Raw genomic sequence first — 8,761 nt, 5'->3', positions numbered from 1 at the left:
ATCTGTTTTACAGACAAACCAACAGACTAAAGCAGAAATGCAATCATGTTACAAGCAACCCAATCCAACTGAGGAACAAGTAATTTAAATCAATACCACGACGATCACAATGAACTTAATAATTTTCTGGTTCACACAAACGAGCTTTAAAGTCATTCATAAATCTGTTAATTGAAAGGAGCAGCAGTTGGTACATGGTGCTTTATTGTCTTGTTCCCTTCAGAAAGGGTACAAGTAGCCACATCAAGCATCCCTGAGGATATCAGTACTAAAAATTGTCTCGCTTCACATCTACATTATTTTTCAAGAATAAATGAAAATCAGATCTTCTAAAAAAAACATGCCTTTTGCGAAAGCTGCAATTACTTACCAAATGACAAAGATTCAGCAAAAACATGCAGTTAATCAGAGGACAACGACAAAGGCTAATTGTGACACAACAAGTTTGAAAGCAACAATAACAGAGAGGAAGGTACAAGTAAGATTAATTTGCAATTTCATACATTTTGTAGTCTTTTTAATTTAAAATGCCATGAAAGAGGAAAGAAAAGTGCTTCGAGTATCTTCATCCTCCCATTGAAGCTCTTTCCACCACTTTTCCTCTCCCAATATGCTGATTTTGTTTCCTTTTACGCTGTTGGAGTTGAGTGGAAGTCTCATCAGCTTTGGGCAGCTATTAACATTAATGTGCTTCATGCATGAGAATGGCAGTTCATCCCAGCAAATGCTCTTCAATGCTGGTACATTACTTAAAGTAAGTTCTTTTGTTACACCTGAAGCAATAATCACAACAATACAGAAGCAATAGACAATAATCAATAATCAAATACGCAAGAAAAATAAGGCACACCAAGATTTACATGGAAAAACCCTCCAGGGTAAAGGGAAAAAACCACAGGCCACCAAAAAAATCTTCACTATCAAATAATAGTTATACAAAGTTTTTCTCTAGCTAAAACTAGAGCTAATCAATAACTAGAGAAACAATTGGAGAAATCTCACCAAATAAGTGACTCAACAAATACACCCTGGATTTGTTCTTAGAGAGCTTCAAACCCGATCTTCACCGTTCAGAATGTAGAACTCTGAATCATAAACCTCCTGACAAGGTTCTAACTCAATCGGACCACGAATCGACTTTCGTTCAACCAACTGTCCCTTCTTTTTTTTCTCTCTCTACTTTTCCTGGCTTTTTTTCTTTCTCTGCTTGGTTTTCGACACACACCTAAAGCAACCCCACCTCTTTTTTATTAAGTAGCTAAGGTTCTGTATAAAATAAAAGATCAAGGCCCATGGCCTTTACTTGGTCCAAAACAACTTACATGGGACTGGACCCCATTTTCCTAACAATCTCCCCCTCCAGCCCCATTAGGAGGAGATTCATCACCATAGCAGTTTCATTTGGAACTTACCTTGGCCAGGGAACTCATTCCGACCAAGTTACTGCAAAGCTCAAGCTTTTCCCTGGGAAGTATCTTAGTCAACATATCTGTTACATTCTTATCAGTATGGACTTTCTTCAATAACATCTGCTGTTCTTCAATCACTGAACGTAACCAATGATATCTAACATCAATGTGCTTTGTTTTAGCATGGTACATGGTATTCTTACTCAAATCTAAAGTACTCTGGCTATCACAAAATACCACATACTCTTTCTGATTCAACTCCAATTCAAGAAGAAAACGTTTCATCCAAAGCATTTCTTTACATGCTTTGATTGTTGCAATATACTCAGCCTCTGTAATTGACAAAGCAACACACTTTTGTAATTTAGATTGCCAAGATATAGCTCTTCTTGTAAAAGTGAACAAATATCCTGAAGTAGATTTTCTACTATGAAGATCACCTGTCATGTCAACATCAGTAAACCCTTCTAGAACTGGTTGTGAAACTCCATAAGTCAAGCACATTTTTTAGGTACCCTTCAAATATTTAAAAATTTATTTCACTGCTTTCCAGTGAACCTTCCCTGGATTAGAAAGAAATTTGCTCACTACACCAACTACATGAGCAATGTCAGGCCTTGTACAAACCATAAGATACATTCAAAAACTGACTGCAGAAGAATAAAGAATACTAGACATAGCTAGTTGCTCTTTCTTAGACACTGGATAAGATTTCTTACTTAGATGAAAATGGTTGGTAAGTGAACTACTAACTGATTTAGCATATTGCATGTTGAATCTACCAAGCACTCGTTCAACATACTTTTCTGTGACAACCACAGCTTTTCAGCTCTCCTATCTCGGATAATGTCCATACCAAAAATCTGCTTTGCTGGACCTAAATCTTTCATATCCAAGGACTTAGACAATTGTTCTTTCAACCTGTAAACCATACTAGCATCTTGTCCTACAATCAACATATCATCAACATATAATAATAGGATAATGAAGTTACCATTAGGAAATTGTTTAACATACACACAAGAATTCGTTGCTGTTCTTTTATAGCTATGACTCACCATAAAAGAATCAAACTTCTTGTACCACTATCGCGAAGCTTGTTTTAAGCCATACAAGCTTTTCTTCAATTTGTAAACTAAGTGCTCTTTCCCTTTCACTTCAAAACCCTCAGGCTGATTCATATAAATGTCCTCATGTAAATCACCATGCAAAAATGCAGTTTTAACATCAAGTTGCTCAAGTTCAAGATTCAAACTAGCTGCCAATCCTAGTACACTCGAGTAGAACTCATTTTTACAACTGAAGCAAAAATCTCATCAAAATCGATGCCTGATTTTTTAGAAAAACCTTTTACTACCAATCGAGCTTTGTACCTCACTAGTTTGTCACCATCCTTTTTCAATTTGAACACCCATTTATTCTTTAATGGCCTCTTCCCTGTTAGAAGTTTAACAAGATCATAAATACCATTCTTTTGTAATGACTCCATCTCTTCTTTCATTACTTTTAACTAGTGCTCTCTATCCGGAGTAGCCTACACATCTTGAAAGCTTTCTGGCTCCCTTTCACTGATAACTAAAATAAAATCTGAACTTGGATACCTGGTAGATGGCCTGCGCTCTCTAGTAGATCTCCTGGGCTGAGACTCTACATCACTTGATGCTGAAGGTAGCTCTCCCTGCTCAACACTCTCAGGTAGAGAGGATTGCTCTCCCTGCTTAAAACTAATAGCATTTGGCTCATCACCAACTGTAACTGGCTCATTCATATCCTCAAGTTCTGTTTCTTGCTCATTTTCACCATCTATGGCTCTTTCTTGTGAAATCTCTGTCGGTATTAAAACATCACATTTAATAGTAACCTGTGTAGTCTTCTCATTTTTTTCAAAGTCTGCTATGGTTTTTTTTTCATGAAAGACCACATCCCTGCTTCTGACTGCCTTTCTCTTTACTGGATCCCATACCATGTAGCCAAATTCCTCATCACCATATCCTACAAACACACACTGTGTAGCTTTACTGTCAAGCTTTGATCTCTGCTCTTTTGACACATGCATGAATGCTTTACACCCAAAAACTTTCAAGTGAGAATATGAAGTATCTTTCCCTGTCCACACTCTTTTTGAAATGTCAAAGCCCAAAAGAACTGATGGTGACCTGTTAAGTAAATAACAAGCTGTGTTGACTGCTTCACCCTAAAATGACTTTGGTAATTTTACCATCCTCAACATACATCTGACTTTTTCCACAATGGTGCGATTCATTCTTTCAGCTATACCATTATGCTGCGGTGTTCCAGGTTTTGTCCTCTCATGCTTGATCTCATGCTTTGAGCAATACTCTTTAAAGCCTTTAGATGTGTATTCCCCACCATTATCAGTTCGAATACACTTCAAGGGTAACCCTATCATCCTTTCAACCATGGCATAAAATTTTTAAAAATACTGCAGTACTTGACTTTTGTATTTCAATATATACACCCAAGTCTTATGTGAAGCATCATCAATAAAAGTAACAAAATATCTGCTACCACCTAATGACTCAACCTCAATGGGACCACATGCGTCAGAATAAATTAATTCCAATTTATTTTCTTTTCTCTGAGAACTTTTACGAAAAGAAACTCTATGATGCTTACCAAACAAACAATAATTACATGAATCAAGAGACATACCTTTGGTCAAGGGAATGAGAGAGTGCCTTGCCAAAACCTGTAACCCTTTTTCACTCATGTGTGCCAGCCTCCTGTGCCACAAGTTTGCTGAAGCATCATTTTCAACGGTATTTACCTGGTTACCGTTCAATTGCATCCATGTCTTATACATTGTGCAATATAGTTTTCCCCTTGCAACTACCATAGATCCTTTGAAAAGCTTCCATTGTCCATTCTTTTGTCGACTTTCATATCCCTCCTTATCAAGGACATTAATAGTAAGCAAGTTCATTCTCATATCTGGAATGTGTCTGACATCCCTCAAAGTCAACATGCAGCCTGTACTAGTTTGTACAACAATATCACCAATCTCAACAATCTGTGATACACTCTTGTTTCCCATCTTGGTACAACCAAAGTCTCCTGCTTTGTAAGTTGTAAACAACTCTCTCTTAGGAACATAATGATATGCCGCTCCTATGTCAATTATCCACTCAATGCTGGGATCACTAACATGATTGCAATCACCATGTGTACAAATCAAAGTAACTGAATCACTATTTGAATTCACTACTATAACATTGCTATCATCTGAACTCTCACCTTTCTCATCTTTTCGCTCTTGCTTCAAGATTTTATAGTTTCGTTTTATATGACCCGTCTTACCACAATGGAAACACTTCACTTTACCTCTAGACTTGGATCTATGTTTAGATTTACCACGACCTTTTGAGTCTTGACCTCTATCGATGTTTCTACCCCTGTTCTCTGTGACTAGAGCTTGATTCTCAAGGTCTACATCTTTTCGTCTTGTTTCTTCATTAAGCATACTGTCCTTTACCATTTCTAATGTCACCTTATAATCAGGAGCTGAATTAAAAACAATCACAACTAGAGTATTTCAGTTGTCTGGCAATGAACCCAAAAGAAATAATGCCTTCATTTCATCATCTATCTTAAGCTCCATAGTAGTCATCCGATTAAATATATCTTGAAAATCACTCAAGTGCTCTGTAACAGATCGTCCATCCCTGTACTGTAAAGTTACAAGCTTTTCAACAAGCATAACTTTATTCATACCTATTTTTCTCTCATACAATGCTACCAATTTTTCCCAAACAATGTGAGCATCTGATTCCTACACTACATGATGGAACACGCTGATATCAACCCATTTTCTGATTGTAGCCAGCGTCTTTCTACCTAGCTTCTTCCAGCTTTCATCTTTCATATCTACTGGTTTAGTCGAATCACCCAATACTGGCTCATACAAATCTTTGCAGTATAGATGATCCTCCATCATAGGCTTCCAAATTGAATAATTCGATGCTGTCAATTTTATCATGGAACCTCTATCACCCTCCATGATCTCAAACAGAATTTACTTCTATCCTAGGTTGCTTCTATATCAATGTCTCAAACTAACCCTTGCTCTGATACCACTTGTTGCGCCTGAAGCAATAATCACAACAATACAGAAGCAATAGACAACAATCAATAATCAAATACGCAGGAAAAATAAAGCACACCAAGATTTACATGGAAAAACCTTCTAGTGTAAAGGGAAAAAATCACGGGCCACCAGAAAAATCTTCACTATCAAATAATAGTTATACAAAGTTCTTCTCTAGCTAAAACTAGAGCTAATCAACAACTAGAGAAACAATTGGAGAAATCTCACTAAATAAGTGACTCAACAAATACACCCTGGATTTGTTCCTAGAGAGCTTCAAACCCAATCTTCACCGTTTAGAATGTAGAACTCTGAATCATAAACCTCCTGACAAGGTTCTAACTCAATCGGACCACGGATCGACTTCCGTTCAACTAACTCTCCCTTCTCTTTTTTCTCTCTCTGCTTTTCCTGGCTTTTTTTCTTTCTCTGCTTGGTTTTCGACACACACCTAAAGCAACCCCACCTCTTTTTTATTAAGTAGCTAGGGCTCTGTGTAAAATAAAAGATCAAGGCCCATGGCCTTTACTTGGTCCAAAACCACTTACATGGGACTAGACCCCATTTTCCTAACATCTTTGAGTTTTGCAAATGGGCTTAAAGTTCCTACCAGCTTTGCCACCTGACTCAATTTTATCTCATTGATTATTTCTTCCATTTTGTTGCAATCCCATACACCTAAAAGCCTCAGATTTGGAGCCAGCATTAGCCATGTTATGTCCCTCAATTTTAAACAATTGGATATGACTACATTCTCAAGGCTTTGAAAGCATGGTTGAGTTGCAATCGTAGAGATTTGAATTTGGATGGATCCTTTGATCATTCTGCCTTCCCCTTCCCAATCAGTCTTCACTTCTTCCAAGCTTTCACAGTTCTGAAGTAGTAAATAATTTAGACTCCCGTTATTCGCTAAAGATAAAATATTCAATTGTTTTGAGTCCTTGAAAGAGTGAAGGCCAATCGCTTCAGTGCAGCTGTGTAATATTTCAGCACTCAAAAATCTATCAAGAGCAAAGGCACTTGTTGCTGACACAGTCAACGCAATCAAGTGGTTCAAGCACTGCAGTTCTTCCAAGCATTCATTACTGTTATCTTCCACAGTCTCTTTATAGAAAGGAAAAGAACCAATCATTCTCAACGTTTGTAGCTTTGAGAAACCAGATATCCACCCTCTTGGGATCGTGATGCTGTTATGTAAGTACTCCAACTTCAAATATTTCAGCTTTTCTAAAGCCTTCAGTTCAGTTGGTAGCTGTCTTATTCCTGTCCGTGATAGATCCAAATATTCTAGAGATACCAGTTTTGAAATTGCCTCTGGAAATTCTCTTATACCTTTATTTTCTCTCAAGCTTAGAACTTTTAGGCCACACATAAATTGGAAGAAGTTATTATGGATCACCTTCAACTGATTAAAATCGAGAAACATAGTTTGGAGATCAGGACATTTAGGTGCTTCTATTAGATTTTCAATCTTGTTTTGCATCAATGACATTCTCCGTATACCTTTCCATTTCCCAAACTCTGGCACCTTAGTCAATTGATAACCTGCTTGCACAAAAAACTTCCATTTCTGTGCTTCGCATGTACATGCAATCCACAAAGTCATGCCACGAATCACATCATGCATTTTTATAGACCGATAACCTACTTCTTCCAATAAACATGCATGAATGAGAGATCCAGTGATGTGATGGCCTTGATTTCGAGTTAGATTTATGTTGTCATGTTCATCCATAAGACCTTCTCCTATCCCGTAATCTATAAGCCTTTCTTTAGCAACATGCAGATCTTCTGGGAACATACTACAGTATAAAAGGCAACACCGAAAAATGTCATTTGGCAAACTATCATAACTAAATTTTAGAAGTGGGTATACCTCCTCGCCCATGTTTGGAAACACAAATTAGCCGATCTCTTCAAGACTTCAATTGCGTATTTCCATTCTTCAGGTGTCTTCTTGCAAGCCATGGCACGACAGATGGTGATGAGTGCAAGAGGTAGTCCTCCACATTCTTTGGCCACTTCTTGAGCTAGCTCACGAATATTTGGATGACTATCAAGCATATCTTTCCCAACATGTTCCTCAAACAATTTCCAAGCCTTTCTTCTGGCAAACATGGCACTTTAATCTTCTTATGAGCTCTCATTTGGCAACACACGTCAAAAGAACGAGTTGTGAAAATTAGTTTGGAACCATTTTCTTGGGTAGGAAGAGGTATCCCTGCCATAGATAGATCAACTCTTTCCCATATGTCATCTAACAACAATATAAATTTCTTCTCTCTCAAAACCCTGAAGATGTCTATAGCTTTCTCTTCAGGAGTTTCATCGGTCCACTGTCCACTATAAAGGCCTATCCTCTTTGCAATGTCATCTTGACCCTTCCAATATAAAATCCTTTAGACAACACCACCCAAATAACCATATCAAATCCACCAGACGAAACACCAATCCTGTTGTTGATTTCAGTCAAGAGCCTAGTCTTGCCAACTCCTCCAACACCATATATGCCAATAATGGCCATATGTTTTTCTTCAATGTTACTCCAGACCTTATTGTAGACGGATTCCAAGCCTACGAAAGAGTCAATAGGGCTTTCAACCACTGGAGCTGTACTTCTGTAGCTACGGCTTCAAAAGCTCCGTTGTTCTTTAGATCCTTAACATCAAGGAGTCTTTTGGCCACTATTTTGCTAAAACTAAGGGTAGATTTGTAATTATTGGAACAACAGCCTCCCACACATAATTTATTGAATTGTTCAGGACCATCAATAAGCAGTGCATCAACTTCATCTATCATAGTTTCGGCCCTTGAAAGCCACCTTCGAACTTCGTCCAACGGCATCAAATTTTGTTGTTCAGCGATTGTGGCCTTCCTCATCACATCATTCCTTCGGGCCTTTAATTCGTCCAGTGCTGTCTTCAAGTCTTTAAGGTTTTCTTCAAGATGGCGTGTGTAGATTGCTTGTCCAGCAACACAATCCCAGCAGCGGGTGATTATTGTATCACATGACAATTGAATCGAGAAAATATTGCCCATATAGATTATGGTAGATCTTAAGGAAGTAGTTTTAGACTTAATGAACACAAAACCAGAAAATTCAAATGAACAGAGAGAGGTGGAGGAGTGATTGATGAAAGGGAGAAAGAACAAGGATCCTTTTAGAATTATCAATGAAAATGGAGCAAAAGAATGAGATGTCTAGAGATCATTTGTTTGATGAAAGAGCTCCTTAAGCCATAAAATT

At 37.7% G+C, this 8,761-nt stretch overlaps 1 pseudogene; it reads right to left on the bottom strand.

Moving 5' to 3' along the window:
* Positions 1–522: 522 nt before the first annotated feature.
* On the bottom strand, positions 523–8,761 carry LOC111278390 (putative disease resistance protein At1g61300 pseudogene; annotated as a pseudogene).

Source organism: Durio zibethinus, chromosome 8 (assembly GCF_047325235.1).
Source record: "Durio zibethinus cultivar Kanyao isolate XHJ-2024 chromosome 8, ASM4732523v1, whole genome shotgun sequence".
NCBI lineage: Eukaryota > Viridiplantae > Streptophyta > Magnoliopsida > Malvales > Malvaceae > Durio > Durio zibethinus.
The sequence above is the reverse complement of the archived record's forward strand: the minus strand, read 5'-3'. Positions and strand labels throughout refer to the sequence as shown.